This window comes from Alosa pseudoharengus, unplaced genomic scaffold, assembly GCF_046254945.1.
Source record: "Alosa pseudoharengus isolate Yale_2024_CS ecotype anadromous, Long Island Sound unplaced genomic scaffold, YU_APseudo_1.1 YU_APseudo_1.1_scf_12, whole genome shotgun sequence".
Classification (NCBI taxonomy): domain Eukaryota; kingdom Metazoa; phylum Chordata; class Actinopteri; order Clupeiformes; family Clupeidae; genus Alosa; species Alosa pseudoharengus.
Genome location: NW_027468587.1, coordinates 26516648 through 26533107, shown reverse-complemented (window position 1 = coordinate 26533107; position 16460 = coordinate 26516648). Strand labels below are relative to the sequence as shown.

General features: G+C 45.4%; 46 non-coding genes across 46 annotated transcripts; 23 read left to right on the top strand and 23 right to left on the bottom strand.

Annotated features, from left to right (window-relative positions):
• The first annotated feature begins 437 nt into the window (after window positions 1-437).
• trnae-cuc (transfer RNA glutamic acid (anticodon CUC)) lies at window positions 438-509 on the top strand. The gene has a single exon. It is a non-coding gene; the product is annotated as a tRNA-Glu (tRNA).
• A 60-nt stretch (window positions 510-569) lies between these two features.
• On the bottom strand, window positions 570-656 carry trnay-gua (transfer RNA tyrosine (anticodon GUA)). Its single transcript is given in 2 exon segments — window positions 570-605; window positions 620-656. It is a non-coding gene; the product is annotated as a tRNA-Tyr (tRNA).
• A 482-nt stretch (window positions 657-1138) lies between these two features.
• Window positions 1139-1210, top strand: trnae-cuc (transfer RNA glutamic acid (anticodon CUC)). The gene has a single exon. It is a non-coding gene; the product is annotated as a tRNA-Glu (tRNA).
• A 60-nt stretch (window positions 1211-1270) lies between these two features.
• Window positions 1271-1357, bottom strand: trnay-gua (transfer RNA tyrosine (anticodon GUA)). Its single transcript is given in 2 exon segments — window positions 1271-1306; window positions 1321-1357. It is a non-coding gene; the product is annotated as a tRNA-Tyr (tRNA).
• A 472-nt stretch (window positions 1358-1829) lies between these two features.
• Window positions 1830-1901, top strand: trnae-cuc (transfer RNA glutamic acid (anticodon CUC)). The gene has a single exon. It is a non-coding gene; the product is annotated as a tRNA-Glu (tRNA).
• Window positions 1902-1961: 60 nt separating this feature from the next.
• On the bottom strand, window positions 1962-2048 carry trnay-gua (transfer RNA tyrosine (anticodon GUA)). The gene is given in 2 exon segments: window positions 1962-1997; window positions 2012-2048. It is a non-coding gene; the product is annotated as a tRNA-Tyr (tRNA).
• Window positions 2049-2530: 482 nt separating this feature from the next.
• Window positions 2531-2602, top strand: trnae-cuc (transfer RNA glutamic acid (anticodon CUC)). The gene has a single exon. It is a non-coding gene; the product is annotated as a tRNA-Glu (tRNA).
• Window positions 2603-2662: 60 nt separating this feature from the next.
• Window positions 2663-2749, bottom strand: trnay-gua (transfer RNA tyrosine (anticodon GUA)). The gene is given in 2 exon segments: window positions 2663-2698; window positions 2713-2749. It is a non-coding gene; the product is annotated as a tRNA-Tyr (tRNA).
• A 482-nt stretch (window positions 2750-3231) lies between these two features.
• On the top strand, window positions 3232-3303 carry trnae-cuc (transfer RNA glutamic acid (anticodon CUC)). The gene has a single exon. It is a non-coding gene; the product is annotated as a tRNA-Glu (tRNA).
• Window positions 3304-3363: 60 nt separating this feature from the next.
• trnay-gua (transfer RNA tyrosine (anticodon GUA)) lies at window positions 3364-3450 on the bottom strand. Its single transcript is given in 2 exon segments — window positions 3364-3399; window positions 3414-3450. It is a non-coding gene; the product is annotated as a tRNA-Tyr (tRNA).
• A 482-nt stretch (window positions 3451-3932) lies between these two features.
• trnae-cuc (transfer RNA glutamic acid (anticodon CUC)) lies at window positions 3933-4004 on the top strand. The gene has a single exon. It is a non-coding gene; the product is annotated as a tRNA-Glu (tRNA).
• Window positions 4005-4064: 60 nt separating this feature from the next.
• Window positions 4065-4151, bottom strand: trnay-gua (transfer RNA tyrosine (anticodon GUA)). Its single transcript is given in 2 exon segments — window positions 4065-4100; window positions 4115-4151. It is a non-coding gene; the product is annotated as a tRNA-Tyr (tRNA).
• A 482-nt stretch (window positions 4152-4633) lies between these two features.
• Window positions 4634-4705, top strand: trnae-cuc (transfer RNA glutamic acid (anticodon CUC)). The gene has a single exon. It is a non-coding gene; the product is annotated as a tRNA-Glu (tRNA).
• A 60-nt stretch (window positions 4706-4765) lies between these two features.
• Window positions 4766-4852, bottom strand: trnay-gua (transfer RNA tyrosine (anticodon GUA)). The gene is given in 2 exon segments: window positions 4766-4801; window positions 4816-4852. It is a non-coding gene; the product is annotated as a tRNA-Tyr (tRNA).
• A 481-nt stretch (window positions 4853-5333) lies between these two features.
• trnae-cuc (transfer RNA glutamic acid (anticodon CUC)) lies at window positions 5334-5405 on the top strand. Its single transcript has one exon. It is a non-coding gene; the product is annotated as a tRNA-Glu (tRNA).
• A 60-nt stretch (window positions 5406-5465) lies between these two features.
• trnay-gua (transfer RNA tyrosine (anticodon GUA)) lies at window positions 5466-5552 on the bottom strand. Its single transcript is given in 2 exon segments — window positions 5466-5501; window positions 5516-5552. It is a non-coding gene; the product is annotated as a tRNA-Tyr (tRNA).
• Window positions 5553-6034: 482 nt separating this feature from the next.
• trnae-cuc (transfer RNA glutamic acid (anticodon CUC)) lies at window positions 6035-6106 on the top strand. Its single transcript has one exon. It is a non-coding gene; the product is annotated as a tRNA-Glu (tRNA).
• Window positions 6107-6166: 60 nt separating this feature from the next.
• Window positions 6167-6253, bottom strand: trnay-gua (transfer RNA tyrosine (anticodon GUA)). The gene is given in 2 exon segments: window positions 6167-6202; window positions 6217-6253. It is a non-coding gene; the product is annotated as a tRNA-Tyr (tRNA).
• Window positions 6254-6735: 482 nt separating this feature from the next.
• On the top strand, window positions 6736-6807 carry trnae-cuc (transfer RNA glutamic acid (anticodon CUC)). The gene has a single exon. It is a non-coding gene; the product is annotated as a tRNA-Glu (tRNA).
• Window positions 6808-6867: 60 nt separating this feature from the next.
• On the bottom strand, window positions 6868-6954 carry trnay-gua (transfer RNA tyrosine (anticodon GUA)). Its single transcript is given in 2 exon segments — window positions 6868-6903; window positions 6918-6954. It is a non-coding gene; the product is annotated as a tRNA-Tyr (tRNA).
• Window positions 6955-7436: 482 nt separating this feature from the next.
• trnae-cuc (transfer RNA glutamic acid (anticodon CUC)) lies at window positions 7437-7508 on the top strand. Its single transcript has one exon. It is a non-coding gene; the product is annotated as a tRNA-Glu (tRNA).
• Window positions 7509-7568: 60 nt separating this feature from the next.
• On the bottom strand, window positions 7569-7655 carry trnay-gua (transfer RNA tyrosine (anticodon GUA)). Its single transcript is given in 2 exon segments — window positions 7569-7604; window positions 7619-7655. It is a non-coding gene; the product is annotated as a tRNA-Tyr (tRNA).
• A 483-nt stretch (window positions 7656-8138) lies between these two features.
• trnae-cuc (transfer RNA glutamic acid (anticodon CUC)) lies at window positions 8139-8210 on the top strand. The gene has a single exon. It is a non-coding gene; the product is annotated as a tRNA-Glu (tRNA).
• A 60-nt stretch (window positions 8211-8270) lies between these two features.
• trnay-gua (transfer RNA tyrosine (anticodon GUA)) lies at window positions 8271-8357 on the bottom strand. Its single transcript is given in 2 exon segments — window positions 8271-8306; window positions 8321-8357. It is a non-coding gene; the product is annotated as a tRNA-Tyr (tRNA).
• Window positions 8358-8840: 483 nt separating this feature from the next.
• On the top strand, window positions 8841-8912 carry trnae-cuc (transfer RNA glutamic acid (anticodon CUC)). Its single transcript has one exon. It is a non-coding gene; the product is annotated as a tRNA-Glu (tRNA).
• Window positions 8913-8972: 60 nt separating this feature from the next.
• Window positions 8973-9059, bottom strand: trnay-gua (transfer RNA tyrosine (anticodon GUA)). The gene is given in 2 exon segments: window positions 8973-9008; window positions 9023-9059. It is a non-coding gene; the product is annotated as a tRNA-Tyr (tRNA).
• Window positions 9060-9541: 482 nt separating this feature from the next.
• Window positions 9542-9613, top strand: trnae-cuc (transfer RNA glutamic acid (anticodon CUC)). Its single transcript has one exon. It is a non-coding gene; the product is annotated as a tRNA-Glu (tRNA).
• A 60-nt stretch (window positions 9614-9673) lies between these two features.
• On the bottom strand, window positions 9674-9760 carry trnay-gua (transfer RNA tyrosine (anticodon GUA)). Its single transcript is given in 2 exon segments — window positions 9674-9709; window positions 9724-9760. It is a non-coding gene; the product is annotated as a tRNA-Tyr (tRNA).
• Window positions 9761-10242: 482 nt separating this feature from the next.
• trnae-cuc (transfer RNA glutamic acid (anticodon CUC)) lies at window positions 10243-10314 on the top strand. Its single transcript has one exon. It is a non-coding gene; the product is annotated as a tRNA-Glu (tRNA).
• Window positions 10315-10374: 60 nt separating this feature from the next.
• On the bottom strand, window positions 10375-10461 carry trnay-gua (transfer RNA tyrosine (anticodon GUA)). The gene is given in 2 exon segments: window positions 10375-10410; window positions 10425-10461. It is a non-coding gene; the product is annotated as a tRNA-Tyr (tRNA).
• Window positions 10462-10943: 482 nt separating this feature from the next.
• Window positions 10944-11015, top strand: trnae-cuc (transfer RNA glutamic acid (anticodon CUC)). Its single transcript has one exon. It is a non-coding gene; the product is annotated as a tRNA-Glu (tRNA).
• Window positions 11016-11075: 60 nt separating this feature from the next.
• On the bottom strand, window positions 11076-11162 carry trnay-gua (transfer RNA tyrosine (anticodon GUA)). Its single transcript is given in 2 exon segments — window positions 11076-11111; window positions 11126-11162. It is a non-coding gene; the product is annotated as a tRNA-Tyr (tRNA).
• A 482-nt stretch (window positions 11163-11644) lies between these two features.
• Window positions 11645-11716, top strand: trnae-cuc (transfer RNA glutamic acid (anticodon CUC)). Its single transcript has one exon. It is a non-coding gene; the product is annotated as a tRNA-Glu (tRNA).
• A 60-nt stretch (window positions 11717-11776) lies between these two features.
• Window positions 11777-11863, bottom strand: trnay-gua (transfer RNA tyrosine (anticodon GUA)). The gene is given in 2 exon segments: window positions 11777-11812; window positions 11827-11863. It is a non-coding gene; the product is annotated as a tRNA-Tyr (tRNA).
• A 482-nt stretch (window positions 11864-12345) lies between these two features.
• Window positions 12346-12417, top strand: trnae-cuc (transfer RNA glutamic acid (anticodon CUC)). The gene has a single exon. It is a non-coding gene; the product is annotated as a tRNA-Glu (tRNA).
• Window positions 12418-12477: 60 nt separating this feature from the next.
• On the bottom strand, window positions 12478-12564 carry trnay-gua (transfer RNA tyrosine (anticodon GUA)). Its single transcript is given in 2 exon segments — window positions 12478-12513; window positions 12528-12564. It is a non-coding gene; the product is annotated as a tRNA-Tyr (tRNA).
• A 482-nt stretch (window positions 12565-13046) lies between these two features.
• On the top strand, window positions 13047-13118 carry trnae-cuc (transfer RNA glutamic acid (anticodon CUC)). Its single transcript has one exon. It is a non-coding gene; the product is annotated as a tRNA-Glu (tRNA).
• Window positions 13119-13178: 60 nt separating this feature from the next.
• trnay-gua (transfer RNA tyrosine (anticodon GUA)) lies at window positions 13179-13265 on the bottom strand. Its single transcript is given in 2 exon segments — window positions 13179-13214; window positions 13229-13265. It is a non-coding gene; the product is annotated as a tRNA-Tyr (tRNA).
• Window positions 13266-13747: 482 nt separating this feature from the next.
• trnae-cuc (transfer RNA glutamic acid (anticodon CUC)) lies at window positions 13748-13819 on the top strand. The gene has a single exon. It is a non-coding gene; the product is annotated as a tRNA-Glu (tRNA).
• A 60-nt stretch (window positions 13820-13879) lies between these two features.
• trnay-gua (transfer RNA tyrosine (anticodon GUA)) lies at window positions 13880-13966 on the bottom strand. Its single transcript is given in 2 exon segments — window positions 13880-13915; window positions 13930-13966. It is a non-coding gene; the product is annotated as a tRNA-Tyr (tRNA).
• A 482-nt stretch (window positions 13967-14448) lies between these two features.
• trnae-cuc (transfer RNA glutamic acid (anticodon CUC)) lies at window positions 14449-14520 on the top strand. Its single transcript has one exon. It is a non-coding gene; the product is annotated as a tRNA-Glu (tRNA).
• A 60-nt stretch (window positions 14521-14580) lies between these two features.
• Window positions 14581-14667, bottom strand: trnay-gua (transfer RNA tyrosine (anticodon GUA)). Its single transcript is given in 2 exon segments — window positions 14581-14616; window positions 14631-14667. It is a non-coding gene; the product is annotated as a tRNA-Tyr (tRNA).
• A 482-nt stretch (window positions 14668-15149) lies between these two features.
• On the top strand, window positions 15150-15221 carry trnae-cuc (transfer RNA glutamic acid (anticodon CUC)). Its single transcript has one exon. It is a non-coding gene; the product is annotated as a tRNA-Glu (tRNA).
• Window positions 15222-15281: 60 nt separating this feature from the next.
• trnay-gua (transfer RNA tyrosine (anticodon GUA)) lies at window positions 15282-15368 on the bottom strand. Its single transcript is given in 2 exon segments — window positions 15282-15317; window positions 15332-15368. It is a non-coding gene; the product is annotated as a tRNA-Tyr (tRNA).
• A 483-nt stretch (window positions 15369-15851) lies between these two features.
• trnae-cuc (transfer RNA glutamic acid (anticodon CUC)) lies at window positions 15852-15923 on the top strand. Its single transcript has one exon. It is a non-coding gene; the product is annotated as a tRNA-Glu (tRNA).
• A 60-nt stretch (window positions 15924-15983) lies between these two features.
• trnay-gua (transfer RNA tyrosine (anticodon GUA)) lies at window positions 15984-16070 on the bottom strand. Its single transcript is given in 2 exon segments — window positions 15984-16019; window positions 16034-16070. It is a non-coding gene; the product is annotated as a tRNA-Tyr (tRNA).
• Between the last annotated feature and the right edge of the window lie 390 nt (window positions 16071-16460).

Genomic DNA, 16460 nt, shown 5'->3' with positions numbered 1-16460 from the left:
CCTATGGAAAAGAACCTAAAAACACTGCAAAAAAATGAAATCTAACCAAGTGTCGTTGATCTTATATGAAGATCAACAAATCGATTTGGTAATGTTTTTTAGTATAAAGAGACTTAACTAGCACTCTCTGAAAAGAACCTTTTGACTGATTTTAATAAGAGATTTGCTTATTTTAAGGAGTCTCATCAAGGCAAATTTGCTCAATGCGCTGGAGACGTCTTGAATGAAGTCAAATGATTTGATGAGAAAGCACTAGGTAAGTGTCTTTATACTGAAAACAGTACCAAGTACATTTTTTTTTTATTTTGATATAAGATTAATGACACTCGGCTAGATTTGATTGGATAAACCGTTTTTGCAGCGAAGCCATCTCCCGCAGTCTGCCCCGCAGAGAGCAAGACGTCACGTCCACTCGTGCCAAAGGCAGACAGCATGTCTCCCTGGTGGTCTAGTGGTTAGGATTCAGCGCTCTCACCGCCGCGGCCCGGGTTCGATTCCTGGTCAGGGAATGCGGCTTTTGCCAGGCCTTGGTCTTGTCGCAGACAAAGAGATCACCAAAAAGCATCGCTTCCTTCGAGCCGGAGTCGAACCAGCGACCTAAGGATGGCCGGTTGTTCACCTACAGTCCTCCGCTCTACCAACTGAGCTATCGAAGGACCTGGCGCTGTTCTGGGACACGAAACCAGATGGACACCAGAGCCCTATGGAAAAGACCCTAAAAACACTGCAAAAAAATGAAATCTAACCAAGTGTCGTTGATCTTATATGAAGATCAACAAATCGATTTGGTAATGTTTTTTAGTATAAAGAGACTTAACTAGCCCTCTCTGAAAAGATCCTTTTGACTGAATTTAATAAGAGATTTGCTTATTTTAAGGAGTCTCATCAAAGCAAATTTGCTCAATGCGCGGGAGACGTCTTGAATGAAGCCAAATGATTTGATGAGAAAGCACTAGGTAAGTGTCTTTATACTGAAAACAGTACCAAGTAGATTTTTTTTTTTATTTTGATATAAGATTAACGACACTCGGCTAGATTTGATTGGATAAACCGTTTTTGCAGCGAAGCCATCTCCCGCAGTCTGCCCCGCAGAGAGCAAGACGTCATGTCCACTCGTGCCAAAGGCAGACAGCATGTCTCCCTGGTGGTCTAGTGGTTAGGATTCGGCGCTCTCACCGCCGCGGCCCGGGTTCGATTCCCGGTCAGGGAATGCGGCTTTTGCCAGGCCTTGGTCTTGTCGCAGACAAAGACATCACCAAAAAGCATCGCTTCCTTCGAGCCGGAGTCGAACCAGCGACCTAAGGATGGCCGGTTGTTCACCTACAGTCCTCCGCTCTACCAACTGAGCTATCGAAGGACCTGGCGCTGTTCTGGGACACGAAACCAGATGGACACCAGAGCCCTATGGAAAAGAACCTAAAAACACTGCAAAAAAATGAAATCTAACCAAGTGTCGTTGATCGATCAACAAATCGATTTGGTAATGTTTTTTAGTATAAAGAGACTTAACTAGCACTCTCTGAAAAGAACCTTTTGACTGATTTTAATAAGAGATTTGCTTATTTTAAGGAGTCTCATCAAGGCAAATTTGCTCAATGCGCTGGAGACGTCTTGAATGAAGTCAAATGATTTGATGAGAAAGCACTAGGTAAGTGTCTTTATACTGAAAACAGTACCAAGTACATTTTTTTTTTATTTTGATATAAGATTAATGACACTCGGCTAGATTTGATTGGATAAACCGTTTTTGCAGCGAAGCCATCTCCCGCAGTCTGCCCCGCAGAGAGCAAGACGTCACGTCCACTCGTGCCAAAGGCAGACAGCATGTCTCCCTGGTGGTCTAGTGGTTAGGATTCGGCGCTCTCACCGCCGCGGCCCGGGTTCGATTCCCGGTCAGGGAATGCGGCTTTTGCCAGGCCTTGGTCTTGTCGCAGACAAAGAGATCACCAAAAAGCATCGCTTCCTTCGAGCCGGAGTCGAACCAGCGACCTAAGGATGGCCGGTTGTTCACCTACAGTCCTCCGCTCTACCAACTGAGCTATCGAAGGACCTGGCGCTGTTCTGGGACACGAAACCAGATGGACACCAGAGCCCTATGGAAAAGACCCTAAAAACACTGCAAAAAAATGAAATCTAACCAAGTGTCGTTGATCTTATATGAAGATCAACAAATCGATTTGGTAATGTTTTTTAGTATAAAGAGACTTAACTAGCCCTCTCTGAAAAGATCCTTTTGACTGAATTTAATAAGAGATTTGCTTATTTTAAGGAGTCTCATCAAAGCAAATTTGCTCAATGCGCGGGAGACGTCTTGAATGAAGCCAAATGATTTGATGAGAAAGCACTAGGTAAGTGTCTTTATACTGAAAACAGTACCAAGTAGATTTTTTTTTTTATTTTGATATAAGATTAACGACACTCGGCTAGATTTGATTGGATAAACCGTTTTTGCAGCGAAGCCATCTCCCGCAGTCTGCCCCGCAGAGAGCAAGACGTCACGTCAACTCGTGCCAAAGGCAGACAGCATGTCTCCCTGGTGGTCTAGTGGTTAGGATTCGGCGCTCTCACCGCCGCGGCCCGGGTTCGATTCCCGGTCAGGGAATGCGGCTTTTGCCAGGCCTTGGGCTTGTCGCTGACAAAGAGATCACCAAAAAGCATCGCTTCCTTCGAGCCGGAGTCGAACCAGCGACCTAAGGATGGCCGGTTGTTCACCTACAGTCCTCCGCTCTACCAACTGAGCTATCGAAGGACCTGGCGCTGTTGTGGGACACGAAACCAGATGGACACCAGAGCCCTATGGAAAAGACCCTAAAAACACTGCAAAAAAATGAAATCTAACCAAGTGTCGTTGATCTTATATGAAGATCAACAAATCGATTTGGTAATGTTTTTTAGTATAAAGAGACTTAACTAGCCCTCTCTGAAAAGATCCTTTTGACTGAATTTAATAAGAGATTTGCTTATTTTAAGGAGTCTCATCAAAGCAAATTTGCTCAATGCGCTGGAGACGTCTTGAATGAAGCCAAATGATTTGATGAGAAAGCACTAGGTAAGTGTCTTTATACTGAAAACAGTACCAAGTAGATTTTTTTTTTTATTTTGATATAAGATTAACGACACTCGGCTAGATTTGATTGGATAAACCGTTTTTGCAGCGAAGCCATCTCCCGCAGTCTGCCCCGCAGAGAGCAAGACGTCACGTCCACTCGTGCCAAAGGCAGACAGCATGTCTCCCTGGTGGTCTAGTGGTTAGGATTCGGCGCTCTCACCGCCGCGGCCCGGGTTCGATTCCCGGTCAGGGAATGCGGCTTTTGCCAGGCCTTGGGCTTGTCGCAGACAAAGAGATCACCAAAAAGCATCGCTTCCTTCGAGCCGGAGTCGAACCAGCGACCTAAGGATGGCCGGTTGTTCACCTACAGTCCTCCGCTCTACCAACTGAGCTATCGAAGGACCTGGCGCTGTTGTGGGACACGAAACCAGATGGACACCAGAGCCCTATGGAAAAGACCCTAAAAACACTGCAAAAAAATGAAATCTAACCAAGTGTCGTTGATCTTATATGAAGATCAACAAATCGATTTGGTAATGTTTTTTAGTATAAAGAGACTTAACTAGCCCTCTCTGAAAAGATCCTTTTGACTGAATTTAATAAGAGATTTGCTTATTTTAAGGAGTCTCATCAAAGCAAATTTGCTCAATGCGCTGGAGACGTCTTGAATGAAGCCAAATGATTTGATGAGAAAGCACTAGGTAAGTGTCTTTATACTGAAAACAGTACCAAGTAGATTTTTTTTTTTATTTTGATATAAGATTAACGACACTCGGCTAGATTTGATTGGATAAACCGTTTTTGCAGCGAAGCCATCTCCCGCAGTCTGCCCCGCAGAGAGCAAGACGTCACGTCCACTCGTGCCAAAGGCAGACAGCATGTCTCCCTGGTGGTCTAGTGGTTAGGATTCGGCGCTCTCACCGCCGCGGCCCGGGTTCGATTCCCGGTCAGGGAATGCGGCTTTTGCCAGGCCTTGGGCTTGTCGCAGACAAAGAGATCACCAAAAAGCATCGCTTCCTTCGAGCCGGAGTCGAACCAGCGACCTAAGGATGGCCGGTTGTTCACCTACAGTCCTCCGCTCTACCAACTGAGCTATCGAAGGACCTGGCGCTGTTGTGGGACACGAAACCAGATGGACACCAGAGCCCTATGGAAAAGACCCTAAAAACACTGCAAAAAAATGAAATCTAACCAAGTGTCGTTGATCTTATATGAAGATCAACAAATCGATTTGGTAATGTTTTTTAGTATAAAGAGACTTAACTAGCCCTCTCTGAAAAGATCCTTTTGACTGAATTTAATAAGAGATTTGCTTATTTTAAGGAGTCTCATCAAAGCAAATTTGCTCAATGCGCTGGAGACGTCTTGAATGAAGCCAAATGATTTGATGAGAAAGCACTAGGTAAGTGTCTTTATACTGAAAACAGTACCAAGTAGATTTTTTTTTTTATTTTGATATAAGATTAACGACACTCGGCTAGATTTGATTGGATAAACCGTTTTTGCAGCGAAGCCATCTCCCGCAGTCTGCCCCGCAGAGAGCAAGACGTCACGTCCACTCGTGCCAAAGGCAGACAGCATGTCTCCCTGGTGGTCTAGTGGTTAGGATTCGGCGCTCTCACCGCCGCGGCCCGGGTTCGATTCCCGGTCAGGGAATGCGGCTTTTGCCAGGCCTTGGGCTTGTCGCTGACAAAGAGATCACCAAAAAGCATCGCTTCCTTCGAGCCGGAGTCGAACCAGCGACCTAAGGATGGCCGGTTGTTCACCTACAGTCCTCCGCTCTACCAACTGAGCTATCGAAGGACCTGGCGCTGTTGTGGGACACGAAACCAGATGGACACCAGAGCCCTATGGAAAAGACCCTAAAAACACTGCAAAAAAATGAAATCTAACCAAGTGTCGTTGATCTTATATGAAGATCAACAAATCGATTTGGTAATGTTTTTTAGTATAAAGAGACTTAACTAGCCCTCTCTGAAAAGATCCTTTTACTGAATTTAATAAGAGATTTGCTTATTTTAAGGAGTCTCATCAAAGCAAATTTGCTCAATGCGCTGGAGACGTCTTGAATGAAGCCAAATGATTTGATGAGAAAGCACTAGGTAAGTGTCTTTATACTGAAAACAGTACCAAGTAGATTTTTTTTTTTATTTTGATATAAGATTAACGACACTCGGCTAGATTTGATTGGATAAACCGTTTTTGCAGCGAAGCCATCTCCCGCAGTCTGCCCCGCAGAGAGCAAGACGTCACGTCCACTCGTGCCAAAGGCAGACAGCATGTCTCCCTGGTGGTCTAGTGGTTAGGATTCGGCGCTCTCACCGCCGCGGCCCGGGTTCGATTCCCGGTCAGGGAATGCGGCTTTTGCCAGGCCTTGGGCTTGTCGCAGACAAAGAGATCACCAAAAAGCATCGCTTCCTTCGAGCCGGAGTCGAACCAGCGACCTAAGGATGGCCGGTTGTTCACCTACAGTCCTCCGCTCTACCAACTGAGCTATCGAAGGACCTGGCGCTGTTGTGGGACACGAAACCAGATGGACACCAGAGCCCTATGGAAAAGACCCTAAAAACACTGCAAAAAAATGAAATCTAACCAAGTGTCGTTGATCTTATATGAAGATCAACAAATCGATTTGGTAATGTTTTTTAGTATAAAGAGACTTAACTAGCCCTCTCTGAAAAGATCCTTTTGACTGAATTTAATAAGAGATTTGCTTATTTTAAGGAGTCTCATCAAAGCAAATTTGCTCAATGCGCGGGAGACGTCTTGAATGAAGCCAAATGATTTGATGAGAAAGCACTAGGTAAGTGTCTTTATACTGAAAACAGTACCAAGTAGATTTTTTTTTTTATTTTGATATAAGATTAACGACACTCGGCTAGATTTGATTGGATAAACCGTTTTTGCAGCGAAGCCATCTCCCGCAGTCTGCCCCGCAGAGAGCAAGACGTCACGTCCACTCGTGCCAAAGGCAGACAGCATGTCTCCCTGGTGGTCTAGTGGTTAGGATTCGGCGCTCTCACCGCCGCGGCCCGGGTTCGATTCCCGGTCAGGGAATGCGGCTTTTGCCAGGCCTTGGGCTTGTCGCAGACAAAGAGATCACCAAAAAGCATCGCTTCCTTCGAGCCGGAGTCGAACCAGCGACCTAAGGATGGCCGGTTGTTCACCTACAGTCCTCCGCTCTACCAACTGAGCTATCGAAGGACCTGGCGCTGTTGTGGGACACGAAACCAGATGGACACCAGAGCCCTATGGAAAAGACCCTAAAAACACTGCAAAAAAATGAAATCTAACCAAGTGTCGTTGATCTTATATGAAGATCAACAAATCGATTTGGTAATGTTTTTTAGTATAAAGAGACTTAACTAGCCCTCTCTGAAAAGATCCTTTTGACTGAATTTAATAAGAGATTTGCTTATTTTAAGGAGTCTCATCAAAGCAAATTTGCTCAATGCGCTGGAGACGTCTTGAATGAAGCCAAATGATTTGATGAGAAAGCACTAGGTAAGTGTCTTTATACTGAAAACAGTACCAAGTAGATTTTTTTTTTTATTTTGATATAAGATTAACGACACTCGGCTAGATTTGATTGGATAAACCGTTTTTGCAGCGAAGCCATCTCCCGCAGTCTGCCCCGCAGAGAGCAAGACGTCACGTCCACTCGTGCCAAAGGCAGACAGCATGTCTCCCTGGTGGTCTAGTGGTTAGGATTCGGCGCTCTCACCGCCGCGGCCCGGGTTCGATTCCCGGTCAGGGAATGCGGCTTTTGCCAGGCCTTGGGCTTGTCGCTGACAAAGAGATCACCAAAAAGCATCGCTTCCTTCGAGCCGGAGTCGAACCAGCGACCTAAGGATGGCCGGTTGTTCACCTACAGTCCTCCGCTCTACCAACTGAGCTATCGAAGGACCTGGCGCTGTTGTGGGACACGAAACCAGATGGACACCAGAGCCCTATGGAAAAGACCCTAAAAACACTGCAAAAAAATGAAATCTAACCAAGTGTCGTTGATCTTATATGAAGATCAACAAATCGATTTGGTAATGTTTTTTAGTATAAAGAGACTTAACTAGCCCTCTCTGAAAAGATCCTTTTGACTGAATTTAATAAGAGATTTGCTTATTTTAAGGAGTCTCATCAAAGCAAATTTGCTCAATGCGCTGGAGACGTCTTGAATGAAGCCAAATGATTTGATGAGAAAGCACTAGGTAAGTGTCTTTATACTGAAAACAGTACCAAGTAGATTTTTTTTTTTATTTTGATATAAGATTAACGACACTCGGCTAGATTTGATTGGATAAACCGTTTTTGCAGCGAAGCCATCTCCCGCAGTCTGCCCCGCAGAGAGCAAGACGTCACGTCCACTCGTGCCAAAGGCAGACAGCATGTCTCCCTGGTGGTCTAGTGGTTAGGATTCGGCGCTCTCACCGCCGCGGCCCGGGTTCGATTCCCGGTCAGGGAATGCGGCTTTTGCCAGGCCTTGGGCTTGTCGCAGACAAAGAGATCACCAAAAAGCATCGCTTCCTTCGAGCCGGAGTCGAACCAGCGACCTAAGGATGGCCGGTTGTTCACCTACAGTCCTCCGCTCTACCAACTGAGCTATCGAAGGACCTGGCGCTGTTGTGGGACACGAAACCAGATGGACACCAGAGCCCTATGGAAAAGACCCTAAAAACACTGCAAAAAAATGAAATCTAACCAAGTGTCGTTGATCTTATATGAAGATCAACAAATCGATTTGGTAATGTTTTTTAGTATAAAGAGACTTAACTAGCCCTCTCTGAAAAGATCCTTTTGACTGAATTTAATAAGAGATTTGCTTATTTTAAGGAGTCTCATCAAAGCAAATTTGCTCAATGCGCTGGAGACGTCTTGAATGAAGCCAAATGATTTGATGAGAAAGCACTAGGTAAGTGTCTTTATACTGAAAACAGTACCAAGTAGATTTTTTTTTTTTATTTTGATATAAGATTAACGACACTCGGCTAGATTTGATTGGATAAACCGTTTTTGCAGCGAAGCCATCTCCCGCAGTCTGCCCCGCAGAGAGCAAGACGTCACGTCCACTCGTGCCAAAGGCAGACAGCATGTCTCCCTGGTGGTCTAGTGGTTAGGATTCGGCGCTCTCACCGCCGCGGCCCGGGTTCGATTCCCGGTCAGGGAATGCGGCTTTTGCCAGGCCTTGGGCTTGTCGCAGACAAAGAGATCACCAAAAAGCATCGCTTCCTTCGAGCCGGAGTCGAACCAGCGACCTAAGGATGGCCGGTTGTTCACCTACAGTCCTCCGCTCTACCAACTGAGCTATCGAAGGACCTGGCGCTGTTGTGGGACACGAAACCAGATGGACACCAGAGCCCTATGGAAAAGACCCTAAAAACACTGCAAAAAAATGAAATCTAACCAAGTGTCGTTGATCTTATATGAAGATCAACAAATCGATTTGGTAATGTTTTTTAGTATAAAGAGACTTAACTAGCCCTCTCTGAAAAGATCCTTTTGACTGAATTTAATAAGAGATTTGCTTATTTTAAGGAGTCTCATCAAAGCAAATTTGCTCAATGCGCTGGAGACGTCTTGAATGAAGCCAAATGATTTGATGAGAAAGCACTAGGTAAGTGTCTTTATACTGAAAACAGTACCAAGTAGATTTTTTTTTTTTATTTTGATATAAGATTAACGACACTCGGCTAGATTTGATTGGATAAACCGTTTTTGCAGCGAAGCCATCTCCCGCAGTCTGCCCCGCAGAGAGCAAGACGTCACGTCCACTCGTGCCAAAGGCAGACAGCATGTCTCCCTGGTGGTCTAGTGGTTAGGATTCGGCGCTCTCACCGCCGCGGCCCGGGTTCGATTCCCGGTCAGGGAATGCGGCTTTTGCCAGGCCTTGGGCTTGTCGCAGACAAAGAGATCACCAAAAAGCATCGCTTCCTTCGAGCCGGAGTCGAACCAGCGACCTAAGGATGGCCGGTTGTTCACCTACAGTCCTCCGCTCTACCAACTGAGCTATCGAAGGACCTGGCGCTGTTGTGGGACACGAAACCAGATGGACACCAGAGCCCTATGGAAAAGACCCTAAAAACACTGCAAAAAAATGAAATCTAACCAAGTGTCGTTGATCTTATATGAAGATCAACAAATCGATTTGGTAATGTTTTTTAGTATAAAGAGACTTAACTAGCCCTCTCTGAAAAGATCCTTTTGAATGAATTTAATAAGAGATTTGCTCATTTTAAGGAGTCTCATCAAAGCAAATTTGCTCAATGCGCTGGAGACGTCTTGAATGAAGCCAAATGATTTGATGAGAAAGCACTAGGTAAGTGTCTTTATACTGAAAACAGTACCAAGTAGATTTTTTTTTTTATTTTGATATAAGATTAACGACACTCGGCTAGATTTGATTGGATAAACCGTTTTTGCAGCGAAGCCATCTCCCGCAGTCTGCCCCGCAGAGAGCAAGACGTCACGTCAACTCGTGCCAAAGGCAGACAGCATGTCTCCCTGGTGGTCTAGTGGTTAGGATTCGGCGCTCTCACCGCCGCGGCCCGGGTTCGATTCCCGGTCAGGGAATGCGGCTTTTGCCAGGCCTTGGGCTTGTCGCTGACAAAGAGATCACCAAAAAGCATCGCTTCCTTCGAGCCGTAGTCGAACCAGCGACCTAAGGATGGCCGGTTGTTCACCTACAGTCCTCCGCTCTACCAACTGAGCTATCGAAGGACCTGGCGCTGTTGTGGGACACGAAACCAGATGGACACCAGAGCCCTATGGAAAAGACCCTAAAAACACTGCAAAAAAATGAAATCTAACCAAGTGTCGTTGATCTTATATGAAGATCAACAAATCGATTTGGTAATGTTTTTTAGTATAAAGAGACTTAACTAGCCCTCTCTGAAAAGATCCTTTTGACTGAATTTAATAAGAGATTTGCTTATTTTAAGGAGTCTCATCAAAGCAAATTTGCTCAATGCGCTGGAGACGTCTTGAATGAAGCCAAATGATTTGATGAGAAAGCACTAGGTAAGTGTCTTTATACTGAAAACAGTACCAAGTAGATTTTTTTTTTAATTTTGATATAAGATTAACGACACTCGGCTAGATTTGATTGGATAAACCGTTTTTGCAGCGAAGCCATCTCCCGCAGTCTGCCCCGCAGAGAGCAAGACGTCACGTCAACTCGTGCCAAAGGCAGACAGCATGTCTCCCTGGTGGTCTAGTGGTTAGGATTCGGCGCTCTCACCGCCGCGGCCCGGGTTCGATTCCCGGTCAGGGAATGCGGCTTTTGCCAGGCCTTGGGCTTGTCGCTGACAAAGAGATCACCAAAAAGCATCGCTTCCTTCGAGCCGGAGTCGAACCAGCGACCTAAGGATGGCCGGTTGTTCACCTACAGTCCTCCGCTCTACCAACTGAGCTATCGAAGGACCTGGCGCTGTTGTGGGACACGAAACCAGATGGACACCAGAGCCCTATGGAAAAGACCCTAAAAACACTGCAAAAAAATGAAATCTAACCAAGTGTCGTTGATCTTATATGAAGATCAACAAATCGATTTGGTAATGTTTTTTAGTATAAAGAGACTTAACTAGCCCTCTCTGAAAAGATCCTTTTGACTGAATTTAATAAGAGATTTGCTTATTTTAAGGAGTCTCATCAAAGCAAATTTGCTCAATGCGCTGGAGACGTCTTGAATGAAGCCAAATGATTTGATGAGAAAGCACTAGGTAAGTGTCTTTATACTGAAAACAGTACCAAGTAGATTTTTTTTTTTATTTTGATATAAGATTAACGACACTCGGCTAGATTTGATTGGATAAACCGTTTTTGCAGCGAAGCCATCTCCCGCAGTCTGCCCCGCAGAGAGCAAGACGTCACGTCCACTCGTGCCAAAGGCAGACAGCATGTCTCCCTGGTGGTCTAGTGGTTAGGATTCGGCGCTCTCACCGCCGCGGCCCGGGTTCGATTCCCGGTCAGGGAATGCGGCTTTTGCCAGGCCTTGGGCTTGTCGCAGACAAAGAGATCACCAAAAAGCATCGCTTCCTTCGAGCCGGAGTCGAACCAGCGACCTAAGGATGGCCGGTTGTTCACCTACAGTCCTCCGCTCTACCAACTGAGCTATCGAAGGACCTGGCGCTGTTGTGGGACACGAAACCAGATGGACACCAGAGCCCTATGGAAAAGACCCTAAAAACACTGCAAAAAAATGAAATCTAACCAAGTGTCGTTGATCTTATATGAAGATCAACAAATCGATTTGGTAATGTTTTTTAGTATAAAGAGACTTAACTAGCCCTCTCTGAAAAGATCCTTTTGACTGAATTTAATAAGAGATTTGCTTATTTTAAGGAGTCTCATCAAAGCAAATTTGCTCAATGCGCTGGAGACGTCTTGAATGAAGCCAAATGATTTGATGAGAAAGCACTAGGTAAGTGTCTTTATACTGAAAACAGTACCAAGTAGATTTTTTTTTTTATTTTGATATAAGATTAACGACACTCGGCTAGATTTGATTGGATAAACCGTTTTTGCAGCGAAGCCATCTCCCGCAGTCTGCCCCGCAGAGAGCAAGACGTCACGTCAACTCGTGCCAAAGGCAGACAGCATGTCTCCCTGGTGGTCTAGTGGTTAGGATTCGGCGCTCTCACCGCCGCGGCCCGGGTTCGATTCCCGGTCAGGGAATGCGGCTTTTGCCAGGCCTTGGGCTTGTCGCTGACAAAGAGATCACCAAAAAGCATCGCTTCCTTCGAGCCGGAGTCGAACCAGCGACCTAAGGATGGCCGGTTGTTCACCTACAGTCCTCCGCTCTACCAACTGAGCTATCGAAGGACCTGGCGCTGTTGTGGGACACGAAACCAGATGGACACCAGAGCCCTATGGAAAAGACCCTAAAAACACTGCAAAAAAATGAAATCTAACCAAGTGTCGTTGATCTTATATGAAGATCAACAAATCGATTTGGTAATGTTTTTTAGTATAAAGAGACTTAACTAGCCCTCTCTGAAAAGATCCTTTTGACTGAATTTAATAAGAGATTTGCTTATTTTAAGGAGTCTCATCAAAGCAAATTTGCTCAATGCGCTGGAGACGTCTTGAATGAAGCCAAATGATTTGATGAGAAAGCACTAGGTAAGTGTCTTTATACTGAAAACAGTACCAAGTAGATTTTTTTTTTTATTTTGATATAAGATTAACGACACTCGGCTAGATTTGATTGGATAAACCGTTTTTGCAGCGAAGCCATCTCCCGCAGTCTGCCCCGCAGAGAGCAAGACGTCACGTCCACTCGTGCCAAAGGCAGACAGCATGTCTCCCTGGTGGTCTAGTGGTTAGGATTCGGCGCTCTCACCGCCGCGGCCCGGGTTCGATTCCCGGTCAGGGAATGCGGCTTTTGCCAGGCCTTGGGCTTGTCGCAGACAAAGAGATCACCAAAAAGCATCGCTTCCTTCGAGCCGGAGTCGAACCAGCGACCTAAGGATGGCCGGTTGTTCACCTACAGTCCTCCGCTCTACCAACTGAGCTATCGAAGGACCTGGCGCTGTTGTGGGACACGAAACCAGATGGACACCAGAGCCCTATGGAAAAGACCCTAAAAACACTGCAAAAAAATGAAATCTAACCAAGTGTCGTTGATCTTATATGAAGATCAACAAATCGATTTGGTAATGTTTTTTAGTATAAAGAGACTTAACTAGCCCTCTCTGAAAAGATCCTTTTGACTGAATTTAATAAGAGATTTGCTTATTTTAAGGAGTCTCATCAAAGCAAATTTGCTCAATGCGCTGGAGACGTCTTGAATGAAGCCAAATGATTTGATGAGAAAGCACTAGGTAAGTGTCTTTATACTGAAAACAGTACCAAGTAGATTTTTTTTTTTATTTTGATATAAGATTAACGACACTCGGCTAGATTTGATTGGATAAACCGTTTTTGCAGCGAAGCCATCTCCCGCAGTCTGCCCCGCAGAGAGCAAGACGTCACGTCAACTCGTGCCAAAGGCAGACAGCATGTCTCCCTGGTGGTCTAGTGGTTAGGATTCGGCGCTCTCACCGCCGCGGCCCGGGTTCGATTCCCGGTCAGGGAATGCGGCTTTTGCCAGGCCTTGGGCTTGTCGCTGACAAAGAGATCACCAAAAAGCATCGCTTCCTTCGAGCCGGAGTCGAACCAGCGACCTAAGGATGGCCGGTTGTTCACCTACAGTCCTCCGCTCTACCAACTGAGCTATCGAAGGACCTGGCGCTGTTGTGGGACACGAAACCAGATGGACACCAGAGCCCTATGGAAAAGACCCTAAAAACACTGCAAAAAAATGAAATCTAACCAAGTGTCGTTGATCTTATATGAAGATCAACAAATCGATTTGGTAATGTTTTTTAGTATAAAGAGACTTAACTAGCCCTCTCTGAAAAGATCCTTTTGACTGAATTTAATAAGAGATTTGCTTATTTTAAGGAGTCTCATCAAAGCAAATTTGCTCAATGCGCTGGAGACGTCTTGAATGAAGCCAAATGATTTGATGAGAAAGCACTAGGTAAGTGTCTTTATACTGAAAACAGTACCAAGTAGATTTTTTTTTTTATTTTGATATAAGATTAACGACACTCGGCTAGATTTGATTGGATAAACCGTTTTTGCAGCGAAGCCATCTCCCGCAGTCTGCCCCGCAGAGAGCAAGACGTCACGTCCACTCGTGCCAAAGGCAGACAGCATGTCTCCCTGGTGGTCTAGTGGTTAGGATTCGGCGCTCTCACCGCCGCGGCCCGGGTTCGATTCCCGGTCAGGGAATGCGGCTTTTGCCAGGCCTTGGGCTTGTCGCTGACAAAGAGATCACCAAAAAGCATCGCTTCCTTCGAGCCGGAGTCGAACCAGCGACCTAAGGATGGCCGGTTGTTCACCTACAGTCCTCCGCTCTACCAACTGAGCTATCGAAGGACCTGGCGCTGTTGTGGGACACGAAACCAGATGGACACCAGAGCCCTATGGAAAAGACCCTAAAAACACTGCAAAAAAATGAAATCTAACCAAGTGTCGTTGATCTTATATGAAGATCAACAAATCGATTTGGTAATGTTTTTTAGTATAAAGAGACTTAACTAGCCCTCTCTGAAAAGATCCTTTTGACTGAATTTAATAAGAGATTTGCTTATTTTAAGGAGTCTCATCAAAGCAAATTTGCTCAATGCGCTGGAGACGTCTTGAATGAAGCCAAATGATTTGATGAGAAAGCACTAGGTAAGTGTCTTTATACTGAAAACAGTACCAAGTAGATTTTTTTTTTTATTTTGATATAAGATTAACGACACTCGGCTAGATTTGATTGGATAAACCGTTTTTGCAGCGAAGCCATCTCCCGCAGTCTGCCCCGCAGAGAGCAAGACGTCACGTCCACTCGTGCCAAAGGCAGACAGCATGTCTCCCTGGTGGTCTAGTGGTTAGGATTCGGCGCTCTCACCGCCGCGGCCCGGGTTCGATTCCCGGTCAGGGAATGCGGCTTTTGCCAGGCCTTGGGCTTGTCGCTGACAAAGAGATCACCAAAAAGCATCGCTTCCTTCGAGCCGGAGTCGAACCAGCGACCTAAGGATGGCCGGTTGTTCACCTACAGTCCTCCGCTCTACCAACTGAGCTATCGAAGGACCTGGCGCTGTTGTGGGACACGAAACCAGATGGACACCAGAGCCCTATGGAAAAGACCCTAAAAACACTGCAAAAAAATGAAATCTAACCAAGTGTCGTTGATCTTATATGAAGATCAACAAATCGATTTGGTAATGTTTTTTAGTATAAAGAGACTTAACTAGCCCTCTCTGAAAAGATCCTTTTGACTGAATTTAATAAGAGATTTGCTTATTTTAAGGAGTCTCATCAAAGCAAATTTGCTCAATGCGCTGGAGACGTCTTGAATGAAGCCAAATGATTTGATGAGAAAGCACTAGGTAAGTGTCTTTATACTGAAAACAGTACCAAGTAGATTTTTTTTTTTATTTTGATATAAGATTAACGACACTCGGCTAGATTTGATTGGATAAACCGTTTTTGCAGCGAAGCCATCTCCCGCAGTCTGCCCCGCAGAGAGCAAGACGTCACGTCCACTCGTGCCAAAGGCAGACAGCATGTCTCCCTGGTGGTCTAGTGGTTAGGATTCGGCGCTCTCACCGCCGCGGCCCGGGTTCGATTCCCGGTCAGGGAATGCGGCTTTTGCCAGGCCTTGGGCTTGTCGCAGACAAAGAGATCACCAAAAAGCATCGCTTCCTTCGAGCCGGAGTCGAACCAGCGACCTAAGGATGGCCGGTTGTTCACCTACAGTCCTCCGCTCTACCAACTGAGCTATCGAAGGACCTGGCGCTGTTGTGGGACACGAAACCAGATGGACACCAGAGCCCTATGGAAAAGACCCTAAAAACACTGCAAAAAAATGAAATCTAACCAAGTGTCGTTGATCTTATATGAAGATCAACAAATCGATTTGGTAATGTTTTTTAGTATAAAGAGACTTAACTAGCCCTCTCTGAAAAGATCCTTTTGACTGAATTTAATAAGAGATTTGCTTATTTTAAGGAGTCTCATCAAAGCAAATTTGCTCAATGCGCTGGAGACGTCTTGAATGAAGCCAAATGATTTGATGAGAAAGCACTAGGTAAGTGTCTTTATACTGAAAACAGTACCAAGTAGATTTTTTTTTTTTATTTTGATATAAGATTAACGACACTCGGCTAGATTTGATTGGATAAACCGTTTTTGCAGCGAAGCCATCTCCCGCAGTCTGCCCCGCAGAGAGCAAGACGTCACGTCCACTCGTGCCAAAGGCAGACAGCATGTCTCCCTGGTGGTCTAGTGGTTAGGATTCGGCGCTCTCACCGCCGCGGCCCGGGTTCGATTCCCGGTCAGGGAATGCGGCTTTTGCCAGGCCTTGGGCTTGTCGCAGACAAAGAGATCACCAAAAAGCATCGCTTCCTTCGAGCCGGAGTCGAACCAGCGACCTAAGGATGGCCGGTTGTTCACCTACAGTCCTCCGCTCTACCAACTGAGCTATCGAAGGACCTGGCGCTGTTGTGGGACACGAAACCAGATGGACACCAGAGCCCTATGGAAAAGACCCTAAAAACACTGCAAAAAAATGAAATCTAACCAAGTGTCGTTGATCTTATATGAAGATCAACAAATCGATTTGGTAATGTTTTTTAGTATAAAGAGACTTAACTAGCCCTCTCTGAAAAGATCCTTTTGACTGAATTTAATAAGAGATTTGCTTATTTTAAGGAGTCTCATCAAAGCAAATTTGCTCAATGCGCTGGAGACGTCTTGAATGAAGCCAAATGATTTGATGAGAAAGCACTAGGTAAGTGTCTTTATACTGAAAACAGTACCAAGTAGATTTTTTTTTTTTATTTTGATATAAGATTAACGACACTCGGCTAGATTTGATTGG